The sequence below is a fragment of the Pristiophorus japonicus genome, chromosome 7, assembly GCF_044704955.1.
Source record: "Pristiophorus japonicus isolate sPriJap1 chromosome 7, sPriJap1.hap1, whole genome shotgun sequence".
NCBI classification, from domain to species: Eukaryota; Metazoa; Chordata; class Chondrichthyes; family Pristiophoridae; genus Pristiophorus; species Pristiophorus japonicus.
Window position 1 is genome coordinate 2104863 of NC_091983.1, and position 12145 is coordinate 2117007.

Sequence of the window (12145 nt, forward strand, 5' to 3'; positions counted from 1 at the left end):
AGAAAATAGGTGCAGGAGTAGGCCATTCAATGAGTTCATGGCTGAACATTCAACTTCAGTACCCCATTCCTGCTTTCTCGCCATACCCCTTGATCCCCCTAGTAGTAAGGACCTCATCTAGCTCCTTTTTGAATATATTTAGTGAATTGTAGATGACACTAAAATAGGCTGTGTGGTTGATAATGAAGAAGAAAGCTGTGGACTGCAGGAAGATGTACTGGTCAGGTGGGCAGAACAGTGGCAAATGGAATTCAATCCGGATAAGAAGTAATGCATTTGAGGAGGTCTAACAAGGCACGGGAATATACATCAAATGGTATGCCACTGAAAAGTATAGAGGACCAAAGGGACCTTGGAGTGCAGGTCCACAGATCCCTGAAGGTAGCAGGACAGGTAGATAAGATGGTTAAGAAGGAATACGGAATACTTGCCTTTATTCGTCGAGGCATGGAATACAAGAGCAAGGAGGTTATGTTTGCACTGTATAAAACATTGGTTAGCCCGCAGCTGGAGTACTGAGTGCAGTTCTGGTCACCACATTACAGGAAAGATGTGATTGCACTGGAAAGGGTGCAGAGGAGATTTACAAGAATGTTGCCTGGACTGGAGAATTTTGGCTATGTGGAAAGATTGGAGATGCTGGGTCTGTTTTCTTTGGAACAGAGGAGGCTTAAGGGAGACCTGATTGAGGTGTATAAAATTCTAAAGGGCCTGGATAGAGTGGATAGGAAGGATCTGTTTCTCTTGGCAGAGGGGTCAACAACCAGGGGGCATAGATTTAAAGTAATTGAGGGGAGGCTTAGAGGAGTTATGAGGGGGAATTTCTTACCTCAGAGGGTGGTGGGGGTCTGGAACTCACTGCCTGGAAGGATGGTAGAGGCAAGAACCCTCATCACATTTAAAAGATACTTGGATGTGCAGTTAAATTGCCGTAACCTACAGTGCTACGGACCAAGAGCTGGAAAGTGGGATTAGGCTGGATAGCTCTTGGTCGGCCGGTGTGGACACGATGGGCCGAAATGGCCTCCTCCTATATAGGGCTCAAGTTTCGGCTCGAGTTGCTCCTATTTTTTTGGAGCAACTAGTTTTAGATTGGAATATCTTAGAAATTGCAGTTCTCGACATTTAGTTTGCTCCAATTCTAGTGAGTTAGAGTAGTTTCGTTTTCGAAGTTTTTTTTTCAAAAGGGGGCGTTACCAGCCACTTACGCCTGTTTTGCAAGTTTAGGCAGCGAAAACTTACTCGAAACTAATTTAGAATGGAGTAAGTGTAGATTTTTGTACACTCAGAAAAACCTTGCCTACACTTTATAAATCAGGCGCAGGGAGCGAGAGATGGGGCGGGGAGGGAAATTAAACACTTCACTTTTACAAATAAAGAGTCATCATCAATAATAAATGATAAATAAATCAATTAATCAACCAAATAAATCAATTTAAAAAAAATTAAAAATATAATTAAAAATCAATCAATAAATAAAAAATTAAAAGTTTCTACTCACCTACTGCAGCACCGGGAGCCCTGCAACAGCTTGCTGGGACGGGGCCCCCCAGAGATGCCGGTCGGGCGGGCCCTGCCGCCGACCAGGACTTCGGGCGGGCCCCGCCGCCGACCAGGACTCTGAGGACTTCGGGCAAGGCCCGCCCCCAGGAAATGCTGGGCCGCCGCCGAGAACTTGGGTGGAGAAACTGACTGCAGAATTTAATGTCTTAAATTGTTTTGTGATGCCTAATTTGGTTCTGTAATTCTCTGCTTCATTGACTGTGAAGTGCTATGGGACATTTTGAGGTCATGAAAGGTGCAAGTTCTTTATTTTCTTTTGTTGACTGCAACTGATGCAGTTAAAAAGAGTAGTCACAGCCCAGCCATAACTATCTGATTATGGAGCATATGCCTGGTTGAGTCATGATTTTAAATTAAACATGTAACCCCGGCATCTGCAAAATGTTTATTACATACAATTAAAAGATTATTTAACTCTTACCTTATCTCTGAAATATTGAGGACTAAATAGGAAACAATTTAAGGTAATACTAATAACTTTTATTTCATTATTTCTACATATGCCAGGATTATCAACATAAGAACATAAGAAATAGGAGCAGGAATAGACCCTTCTTCATCATTTTTTCTACCACTTTTACTGTTTCTTGTAAACTATAAAATATATTTTGTGAGGCTCCTAACCTTGCATGGAGCCTCATGAAATTTACCTTTATATCGCTCATAGTTTTGAAGCGTAATCCATAAATTTAACTACCATAATTTATGCCAATGAAAGTATTGTCACTGGCATTCTAATTAATTAATTAATTGATCACATCAAGGTTAAGATTTCAATTAAAACTGCATAATCATGTTTACATTTTTAGCTGTCATTCTTTACCTTTGCAAGATCCTTCACATTTACTTTTAATTAAAAGTTAACAAGCTACAGGTTGTTATTGGTATCACAGGGCTTTAAGTGCAAATATTGTTGATGCATGAGAGAAGGAAAGGAAAGGATTTGGATTTATATATAGATGTCCCAAAGCATTTTACAGCCATTTAACTACTTTGAGGGATTACAGTTACATGGATAAACTAGAAACGCTGGGGTTGGTCTACTTAGAGCAGAGAAGCGTAAGAGGAGATTAGATAGAGGTGTTTAAATGCAGCTTTTAGATTCAGTAAATAAAGAGAAATTGTTTTCAATGGCTGATGGGTCAATTATCAGAGGGCAGAGATTTAAGACGATTGGCAAAAGAACCAGAGGTGACATGAGGAAATGTTTTTTTATGGAACAAGTGGTAAGGATTTAGAATGCATAGCCTGATAAGGTGGTGAAAACAGATTCAATAGTAGATCTCAAAGGGAATTGGATAAATACTTGAAGGAGAAAAAAATGCAAGGATGTGGGGAAAGAGCAGGACTAACTAGAATGGAGTTCAGAACACTCGAGTCAAAGGCAGAGTCTCGATTGAGGAGATCTTCAAAGTGCTCCTTCCATCGGGCTATCACAGCCTCGGTGTCCTTGATGAGTGTTTCCCCGTTCTTGGCCAGGAATGGAGTGGGGTCTTGGGAGTTTGGACCTTAGGTGGCCTTGACTGCAGTGAAGAATCCTCGCATATTGTGGCTGTTGCTGGATATATATCACCAAAGATGTCTCCGCAAGATCCTGCAAATCTCCTGGGAGGACAGGCGCACCAATATCAGTGTCCTCGACCAGGCTAATATCCCCAGTATTGAAGCACTGACCACACTCGATCAGCTTCGTTGGGCAGGCCACATAGTTCGCATGCCAGATACGAGACTCCCTAAGCAAATGCTTTATGTGGAGCTCCTTCATGGTAAACAAGCCAAAGGAGGACAGCAGAAACGTTATAAGGACACCCTCAAAGCCTCCCTGGTAAAGTGTGACATCACCACTGACACCTGGGAGACCCTGACCGAAGACCGCCCGAGGTGGAGAAAGTGCATCGGGGAGGGTGTTGAGCTCTTCAAGTCTCAATGCAAAGAGCGTGACGAGGCCAAGCGCAGGCAGCGGAAGGAGCACGTGGCAAACCAGCCCCACCGACCCCTTCCCTCGACAAATGTCTGTCCCACCTCTAACAGGGTCTGTGTCTCTCGTATCGAACTGTTCAGCCATCAAAGAACTCACTTTGGGAGTGGAAGCAAGTCTTCCTCGATTTCAAGGGAATGCCTATGATGATGATGATGATGATGATGAACTAGAATAGTCTTTTGAAAGAGCTGGTACAAACTCGATGGGCCAAGTAGAAACAGAAAAATCAACAGTGCAGAAGGAGGTAATTTTGGCCAACAAAGAGCCATATGGCCCTCGATCAGCAGCCCTGAAGGTTACATATAAACCTATGAACAATGGTGGACAGGTAAAGAGCACCCCGCCCAACCAGTCCGCCCCACACAACTGCGACACCCCTTTGCACCGAAACATTCTACACTCCACCCCAACCGGAGCCATGTGATCTCCTCGGAGAGGCAAAAACCGGATTAAAACCCAGGCCAATTGAGGGGAAAAAAATCTGGGAAAATTCCTCTCCGACCCATCCAGGCGATCGAAACTAGTCCAGGAGATCACCCTGGCTGTATTCGATTCCCTGCAGTACTTGCCATCGTATCTGCGCCAGCCAACAAGAGGTTATTCAGTCTAATCCCACTTATCAGCTCTAGGTCCGTAACCCTGCAGGTTCAGGCACTTCAAGTGCCCATCCAAGCACCTTTTGTGGTGAGGGTTTCTGCATCCACCACCCTTCCAGGCAGTGAGTTCCAGACCCCCACAACCCTCTGCGTGAAGAAGCCCCCCCCCCCCCCCCAAATCCCCTCTGAACCTTCCACCAACCACCTTAAAACTATGCCCCCTCGTAATAGACCCCTTCACCAAGTGAAATAGGCTCCTGCTATCCATTATATCCAGGCCCCTCAAAAATCTTGTACACCTCCAATGAGGTTTCCTCTCAGCCTCCTCTGTTCCAATGAGAACAAACCCAGCCTATCCAATCTGTCCTCATACCCAAGATTCTCCATTCCAGGCAGCATCCTAGTAAATCTCCTCTGCACCCTCACGTCCTTCCTATAATACGGCGACCAGAACTGCACGTAGTACTCCAGCTGTGGCCTAACCAGAGTATTATACAATTTAAGCATAAACCTCCTTGCTCTTGTATTCTATGCCTCGACCAATAAAGACAAGCATTCCATATGCCTTGTTAACCGCCTTATCCACCTGGCCTTCTACTTTCAGGGATCTGTGGACAAGCAATCTAAGTTTTCTTTGTTCATCTACACTTTTAAGTGGCCTACCACTTAATGTGTATACCTTTTCCTTATTAGCCCTCCCAAACTGCATCATTATCACGCTTCTCCGAATTAAATTCCATTTGCCACTGTTCTGCCCACCTGACCAGTAGATTGATATCCTCCTGCAGTCCATGACTTTCCTCTTCATTATCAACCACGCAGCCAATTTTAGTGTCATCTGCAAACTTCTTTATCATACTCCCTATATTCAAATCTAGATCATTGATGTATACCACAAAAAGCAAGGGACCTAGTACTGAACACTGCGGAACCCCACTGGAAACATCCTTCCAGTCACAAAGCCATCCATCAACCATTACCCTTTGTTTCCTACCTCTTAGCCAATTTTGGATCCAACTTGCCACTTTGCCCTGGATCCCATGGACTTTAGGGACTTACAAGGGAGGATAAGGGGAAAAAAAAGGGAAGCTTATGTCATATACCAATGGCTAAATACTGTAGAATCTTTGGAGGAACATAGAAAGTTAAGAGGTAAAATTAAAAAGGATATTAGGAATGCTAAGAGAGGGCATGAACAATTCTTGGCTAGTAAAATTAAGGAACACCCAAAGATGTTCTTTAAATATATTAAGAACAAGAGGTTAACTAAAGAAAGGGTAGGGCCTATTAGAGACCATGAGGGTAATCTTTGTGTGGAGGTGGAAGATGTTGGTATGGTTCTTAATAAATACTTTGCGTCTGTTTTCACAAAGGAAGGGGGCAATGCAGAAACTGCTATTGAGGAGGAGTGTGAAACACTGGATGAAATAAATATAGTGAGAGAGGGGCGGTATTAAGGAGTTTAGCAGCTTTGAAAGTAGATAAGTCCCTTTGTGACCATGCATACACTACATCGTATGCACTATCCTCATCGACCCTCCTGGCTACCTCCTCAAAAACTTCAATCAGGTTAGTCAAACACGATCTCCCCGTAACAAATCCGTGCTGACTGTCCCTAATTAATCCTTGCCTTTCCAAATGTAGATTTATCCTGTCTTTTAGGATTTTTTCCATAATTTTCCCACCACTGAGGTTAGGCTGACAGACCTGTAATTACTCGGGTTATCTCTTTCTCACTTCTTAAACAAGGGTATTAGCAGTCCTCCAATCCTCTGGCACCATGCCCAAATCCAAAGAGGACTGGAAAATGATGGTCAAGGCCTCTGCTGTTTACTCTTTTACTTCGCTCAACTGCCTGGGATGCATTTCATCCGGGCCTGGGGACTTATCTACTTTCAAAGCTGCTAAACCCCTTAATACCTCCTCTCTCACTATATTTATTTCATCCAGTGTTTCACACTCCTCCTCAATAGCAGTATCTGCATTGCCCCTTTCCTTTGTGAAAACATGCGCAAAGTATTTATTAAGAACCATACCAACATCTTCAGCCTTCACACAAAGATTACCCTCATGGTCTCTAATAGGCCCTACCCTTTCTTTAGTTAACCTCTTGCTCTTAATATATTTAAAGAACATCTTTGGGTGTTCCTTAATTTTACTAGCCAAGAATTGTTCATGTCCTCTCTTAGCATTCCTAATATCCTTTTTAATTTTACCTCTTAACTTTCTATGTTCCACCAAAGATTCCACAGTATTTAGCCATTGGTATATGACATAAGCTTCCCTTTTTTTCCTTATCCTCCCTTGTAAGTCCCTAGATATCCAGGGGGCTCTAGAATTGTTATTCCCACCCTTTTTCTTTCGGGGCACATATTTGGCCTGAGCTCTGGATCTCCTCCTTGCCTCCCACTGATCAGACACTGATTTACCTACAAATAGCTGTTTCCAGTCCACTGTAGCCAAATCACTTCTCAACTTAGCAAAGTTAGCTTTTCCCCAATTTGGGACTTTTATTCCTGATCTGTCCTTGTCCTTATCTATAACTACCTTGAATCTGACTGAATTATGGTCACTGGCACCCAAGTGCTCTCCCACTAATAACGCTTTCACCTGCCCAGCTTCATACCCGAAAACGAAATCCAAAACCGTCCCCTCTCGTGTTGGGCTTGTTACATACTGACTTAAAAAGTTCTCTTGAATGCATTTTCAGAATTCCGCACCCTCTATACCCATCACACTATATTTGTCCCAATCAATATTCAGATAGTTAAGATCCCCTACTATTACTGCTCTATGATTTTTGGACTTCACAGCAATTTGCCTACATATTTGCCCCTCTATCTCCCTTCCACTGTTTTGCAGGGGGTCTAAAATACACGCCCAGCAGTGTAATCGCCCCTTTTTTATTTTTCAATTTGACCCATATGGTCTCATTTGATGATTCCTCTAACATATCATTCCTCCTCCGAATGGCCTACTCCTGCTCCTATTTATGTTCTTTAATCAAAACTGCCATTTCCCCCCCCCCCCCACCCCCTTTTTACCTCCTCTCTTGTCTAAAAATCTTGTAACCAGGAATATTGATCTGCCAAATCTGCCCTTTCAGCCATGTCTTTGTAATGGCTATAATGTCGTACTCCCAAGTGTCTACCTGTGCTCTTAGCTCATCCGCCTTATTCGCTGTACTCCTTGCATTGAAGTATATACCATTTAGCATAGGAAGACCTCCTTGATTACTACTTACTAACCCTTGTTTCCTCTGTCTTACAGATTCGCTTTCTAAATTCTTGCCATCCAATTTCAGCTTTACTTCCTTCCCTATTGAATTTGTTCACGGGTTCCCATCCCCCTGTCAAGCTAGTTAAAATCTTCCCCAACAGCACTAGCAAGAATATTGGTCCCGACGTTGCTGAGGTGCAACCCATCTCCCCCAGAAGCGGTCCCAATGCCAGGAATTTAAAGCCCTTCCTCCTACACCAAGTCTCCTCATCCTGTGCTATAGTAGTCTATGATTCTATGAAATTGGAGATGGTGGAGATGAGGAGACCTGTTTGTTGCCAGTGTACATGTGGAACCTAATGTTATGATTTTGGATGATGTCGCCGAGGAGCAGCTGAGCTGTAGATGAGAAATAGGAGGGGGCCAAGGATAGATCCTTGGGGTCTCCAGAAGTAACCGTGGGAGTGTAGGTAGAGAAGCCACTGCAGGTGTTTCTCTGGCCAGGACTGGATAATTACTAATGGAACCAGGCAAGGACAGTCCTACCAGCTGGACAACGGAGAAGAGGCGTCGGAGGAGGTGGTATGGTCAGCCATATCGTAGGCTGCTGTTAGGTCAAGAAAGATGAGGAGGGATAGTTTACTACGGTCATTGTCATATAGGCTTGAATTTTGCCGGCGCTCAGAGGGCGGGTTCGGAAGCAGGTCTGCTGTCAAAATATGAAAGATTGACAGCAGGTCAGGATCCCACTGACAACCCACCTCCATGTCAGTTTCCCAAGTGCCGGGTCTGTCTGTGCTTTACAGACTTGTCACCAATTGATATAGTTAATCCTTGATAAAAGGTACTTAAACAGCATTTTACCATCTACTTAACATTTTTCCAGTTTTTTGACGAGTTTCACGGCGCTCGGGGATCACATCAGGTAAGTAGGTGATTGAATAGCTACCATTTCATAGCTGTTCCCTTTCCAATGTTAGAAGCTGGAGCCTTCAAGATTTGGAATATACTTTTCAGCTGTATGCAGGTTCTACCCACTGTCACCTTCTTGGAGCAACCTCTCTCACCTTGGTCCTCAGAATTCCACCACGATCAGCCCCATCACCAGCATCACCAACAACAGCACCAACCTGCTCCACAATCACCTGATGCTGCACAGGACACAGGGCATCGCCCCCCCCCCCCCGGACCACATTGCTTCCTGGGAGGCCAGGGATGGTCTCACCATGGCCAGATTTACTTTACTTGACACTCTACACCCTAGCTGCCACATGATGTGCCAGGCTGGCACCACCCAACACCAGCACCATAAAGCATCCCTGCGATGCCCAAGCCATTCCTTTCTCACTAATCACCATTGCAGGGGTTGGCGAGGGTGGGGGGATGGGGGCGGTGGTTACCGTTTTGTCTCACTATTCACTGCAACTCACTAAGCCACTTCCAAAGGTGCACACAAATCTGTCCAAGAAGGCAAAGTGTTGAAAATAAAGATTTGGCAACACATCAGCAGAAACTTTTCATGAACATTGGCGAAAACACCCTTGTGTGTGTTGTTAGTTGGTATGATTGCACTAGTATGAGGGCGAGTGCGAGGGGAGGCTAGTGAGATGGGGATGTGATAATGTAGATAGAGAGAGGAATGGGTGGAGTTGCAAGGTAAGTTGGTGTCAGTAAGGATGTGCAGGAGTAGAGTAGGGAAGGCAGAATGATGGAGATGTGATAAATGGCACAGCAGGATGAGGTTGAGTGTGGCTTTGCAGTAACGTTTCATGATCTGAGATCATTGAAAGGTTTGCGCCACTGCAGCCAGGTCCTCTTGACGGCATCCCTGCTTGTGTCCTCCTGTGCAATGCGCAACCAGGCTGCGCTGGTGTCCTGGGGAGGTCTCTTTCACCCATTGGAAGGGAAGAGAACCTCCCTGCATGCTGTGACTCTATAAGTATATGGAGGGAGTCATGGGAGAGTGTGCAGTGCTTGTCGGTGTTTGAAGCATCTCAGTGATGTAGAAGACTGACAACACAACTGTCAAAATGAATGTGGACATGGTCTCTTTAAGGAAACTGGCTGATGATGCGTCATCAAATTACATCATCAGACCCGCTTCCCTTTAATTGGCTGGGAACCTCGCAGGGCGAGCTTAACAAGTCCCATCAATGGAAAATTCTTCTCACAGAGCGGGATGGAGCTGGGAGTGGGGTTGTAACCCGCCACCTACCTCGGCCGCACTGAGCTCTCTTCAGTAGGCAAAGTCGCGGCCATAGGGTGTCATTTCCAACTTTAATAAGGGAAGTTTCAGTACTGTGGCAGGGACGGAAACCTGATGGAGAGGTTCAAACATGGAGTTGCAGGAAAGGAATGTACAGATTTTGGTGGGGACTGCACATTCAAGAACTTTGGAGATAAAAGGGAGATTGGAGATTGGGTGGTAGTTTGGAAGGGACAGAGGGGTCAAGGGTGGATTTTTTGAGGAGAGGGATGATGCAGCTGATTTGAATGGGAGTAGGACAGTACCTGAGGAGAGGGAACTGCTATTAATATCAGCTAACATGTGGGCCAGGAAGGAAAGTTGGGTGATCAGCAGTTTGGTGGGAGTAAAGTCGAAGGAGCTGGTGGTGGGTCTCGTGATGACTCATGAGCTTCGGGAAGGCATATGGGGAGATAGGAGAGAATGATGCAAGTTCAAGGATAGGGCAAAGGAAGTTTGGCTTGGTGGTCTAGGAGAAGGGAGGGAAGTAGCGAGGCAGCTAAACTGGTGGACTGCACTTGAGTGACAAAAGTTCATGAGCTCCTTGCACTTGTTAGTGAGGCTGGAGGAGGTAGGGCAGAGAAGTTGAAGATGGTTTTCAGTGGAGAAGAGAAGCCAGGAGTAATCTTTGCATTCCAGGATAGTGAGCAATTTTGGCAGAGGACAACCTATAGTGCTTTGTGTTCTAGCCAGCTCTGACGATGAATGGCTGAACCAGTTGTCCACCATATGTGTTCAAGTCTGCGTCCCTTGGATTTAACGGAGAGGAGATGAGGGCTGTACCAGCGGGTGGGGACCAGCGTAAGAAGGAATATCTGTTTTAGTGGGGACAAGGGTATCAAAAGTGGAGGTGAGAGTGTGATTTTGCAGATTGATAGCTACAGAAATGTCATGGTGAATGGAGGGCCGACGCTAGACAGTTCGGAAGTGCAGTTGTAAGTAATGTTCCCTCTAATTTTTTTGGCCTGCGTGGCCCCTTTATGGGGCTGCGAAGGTCATTCAAGATTCTGCGCATGCACGGTTTTTCTATACAAAAGCCAACTCACCGGCTGCGCAGGACCTGCAGAGAATTGCACAGCCATGCAACTAATGGGGAACATTAGTTGTAAATCACTTGGGGAAGAGCTTTTTCTAGGGGCGGACATGGAAGCAAGTGGGTTGGGCGGGGGAAGGGGGGTGCGAGTGGAGAGGGATACAAGGTAGTGCTCAGAGACAGACTTATCTGTAATTAACACAATAGGAGTAGAGGGGCGATATGAGATGGCAAGGTCGAGGGGGTGGCCGTGAATATGAGTGGGGAAACTTATATGGACGGAGAGATTAAGGGGGGTTAGGAGGGCAGTGAACTCAGGAGAGCGGGCATGATGAGTTGAGGTGGAGGTTGAAATCACCGAAGATGAGAAGTTGCTTGTTGCAGAGATTGAGGGAGAAAAACAGTGAAGGTACATCAGTGAGAAACTTGATGTGGTACTTGGGTGGGCAGAAGAGAAAGAGGATTTTACTGGAGAGGTGAATGAGGTGGAACAAAGTGAGATGCTCAAAGGAGGAGTAGGGGGACAGATCAAGGTATGATTTAGTGATAAGGGCCACACGGCCACCGCAACAGTTTGGGCAGGGAAAGTGGTGGAAGGTATAACCAGGAAGGCTTCATTAAGGGGAAAGGTGTCATCACTGGTCAGCAAAGCTTCCTTCAAGGTCATGATGTCGATGCTCTGATCCGCAATAAGCTCCTGGATAACCAGAGCCTTTTTCACAAATGAACGAACATTCTGGAGAGATGCGGAGAGGGGAGGTGATAGTGGATCAGCTGGTAGAGTGCACAGGGGTCAACGCTAGGAGAGGTTAAGTGAGACGGGAAGTTCATTGGCATGATTAGCCCCCAGCGGGTGCACTGGGCGGGCAGATCGTCGAGAGAGTAGGTAGGGTCAGATGGAGTTTCTGCTTGCAAGGAAGCAGCATAGAGTTCCCCGATGGACCCTTTGGAGGATGCCGAGAGAGGCACAGATGGAAGTTGCAAGCTATCTAAGGGGGGGTCAAACCTGGGACAGTAGCAGGAGTGTAGGAAGGTTGAGAAGTGCTGAAGGGTTGGGATAAGGATTTGTGGGAGCAGAATACCCAAGAGGGGAGAAATGAAAGGAGGCATGTAAACAGCAGAGGGGTGTAAAGAGAAGAGAAGCAAAAAGGCAATGGAGGTGGACAAAGTGGAAATACAAGTGATCAGCTCAGGTCCAGAATGGCAGCCAAAACGTACACATGAATGCAGACGGAAACTCAAGTTACCTCGATGTGGTTATATAGCAAGAGTAGGTTAGACATGTCATGGTTATAAATGGGAAATAGAGAAGAGACAATAGGATGGAGTCCAAAGTTAAAGTCAGAGGTGCTGCAGTGGGATAAAGTTGACGTAGGTAGGATAGAGTCAGTTTGGAGTATCAATGAACTGATGTCAGGTTTGGAAGCAGACGTGGAGGGCGCGTGAGTCCAGAAGCTATTTGAAGGATAGAGTATCGGAGGACTTACTGCTGTATGTATTTTCATGGG

The 12145-nt window shown here is 45.5% G+C and overlaps 1 protein-coding gene across 2 annotated transcripts in view; it reads left to right on the top strand.

Moving 5' to 3' along the window:
- The window catches only part of disc1 (DISC1 scaffold protein), a 199423-nt gene that overhangs the window by 35880 nt on the left and 151398 nt on the right, over window positions 1–12145 (top strand). The window lies entirely within an intron of this gene.